Source organism: Sesamum indicum, linkage group LG13 (assembly GCF_000512975.1).
Source record: "Sesamum indicum cultivar Zhongzhi No. 13 linkage group LG13, S_indicum_v1.0, whole genome shotgun sequence".
NCBI classification, from domain to species: Eukaryota; Viridiplantae; Streptophyta; class Magnoliopsida; order Lamiales; family Pedaliaceae; genus Sesamum; species Sesamum indicum.
The window spans coordinates 3,551,768-3,553,617 of NC_026157.1; the positions used below are offsets into that span (position 1 = coordinate 3,551,768).

Genomic DNA, 1,850 nt, shown 5'->3' on the forward strand with positions numbered 1-1,850 from the left:
AAAAACAACCATACCAAAAGGGAAGAGGCCTCAGAACCTCCAATGATGGGAGCCGTCTTGGCTATTCTCCTCGCAAGTTCTGAACCAACAAAACTATCTTCACCGGCATCCTTGCATTTAAGTCCCGCACCTTTGTCCCCCGCAATAGTAATCCACGGCGTACTAGAGAACCCATGTAGTAGCATTAATAAAGAATAATGGTATAGTACAACATGTGGTCATCAAATGGTTTATCCCTCAACCCAAGGGGTACGCCATAATCTATACAATGCTCGTGTACTGACTGACGAAGCTAAATCAACTTTAAGAATCCTCTGACTGATATCATCGACAATTAGGATACTCAAAGTGGCCGGTGTCCGCTCAGTGTGTTAAAATCTCCTCAAGTTCCTCTCCCTCCAAATGTGGTAGACACACGATCCAAGTAGTGTACGGTAAGCGCTATTAATAATATGCTTACCCCTCCATTTCCTCATCGCCCATTCAATATCTGTTGTCCAATCCCTGTTAGGCCAGTGAAAGCGAGTCCGTCTGCGAATCTCAAGAAGACACTGACGACTAAATTTGCATCGGAAGAATAAGTGTGAATGAGATTCCGTAGTTTTCTCATCGCACAATATACACGCCCCCAGGTGAGAAATCCATGATTTGTCCGTTTTGGCATTTTACAACGGATAATAAAATTTGCACTGGGCTGGGCCGGTCACTCTTTGTTGGGCTTTAATGGATAAGTTTTTTGATCTTATTTGCCACATACATTTAGTTCTATAAATATAAATAGTTAATTACATTAATTTTTATTAATTATTATTTGTCATCATTAGTTTTTATTTTTTTTAATCCATCCATTTATGTTAAATTTCGAATTATTTTTTTATTATAAATCTTTCAAAATTTACATCTTTATGTTAAATTTCGAATTATTTTTTTATTATAAATCTTTCAAAATTTACATCAATTAGGTTTTATAATTTAAGTAACTTAATATAAAACCTTTCTCAGTTTTTAAAACTCGTTTTGTCCATCAATTAATAGATACCATATAATTTTTTTTATTTTATTATACTTATCATTATTTCATCATATTTTTCTTTTTTTATATACATACATACTTATTATTGATTTTGTTTAAGAGGTCATGCAACAAAAACTACAGTGTTTAGTATCAATTATAAAAAAATTATTATTTTTAAATTAATAAATTTACAAATTCTTTAAATTATAAATAAAAATTATATCTGTTCAAACGTTATTGACTCAATTAAAAGTTTAATTCATTTAAATAAATAATTCAGTCAGCGGAGGAAGGCGGCTGCCTAAAATTTTGACGACTGATGCCACCGTTCAAATAGAATGAACAAATTTTGTTTTTCTATATTTTGTCCATCAATTAACGCTATAATATTTTTTTATTTCATTATATTTATGTTTATATCAAAAAAAATTTTATGTACGTACATATTAATTATTGATTTTATTTGAGAGGTCATGCGACAAAAACTTGTTTAATATCAATTATAAAAAGAATATTATTCTTAAATTAATGAATTTATAAATTCTTTAAATTATAAAAATTATATTTATCTATTCAAATGTTATTGACTCAAATAAAAGTTGGATTCATTTATGAATAATTTTATTGAGTGAAGTGATCATAATCATATAAATATGATTAAGTTGGTATTTATAATTTCATATAATTAATAATAATTTATGCTATATATATGTGTCTTTATCCAATTTATTTATTTTTAAGCATTATTTGGCTTATAATTTACTTATTGGATACATTTTATTCTTAATATTTTAATTACACATTTCGAATTAATGCATTTTAATTTCATAATGCA

The 1,850-nt window shown here is 28.4% G+C and overlaps 1 long non-coding RNA gene across 2 annotated transcripts in view; it reads right to left on the minus strand.

Annotated features, from left to right (window-relative positions):
• Positions 1–176, minus strand: part of LOC105176317 — a 32,706-nt gene extending 32,530 nt beyond the window's left edge. For both annotated transcript variants that reach the window (XR_002288220.1, XR_002288219.1), the window contains exon 1: positions 15–176. This is a non-coding gene — a long non-coding RNA (uncharacterized LOC105176317). The remainder of the gene's footprint in view (positions 1–14) is intronic.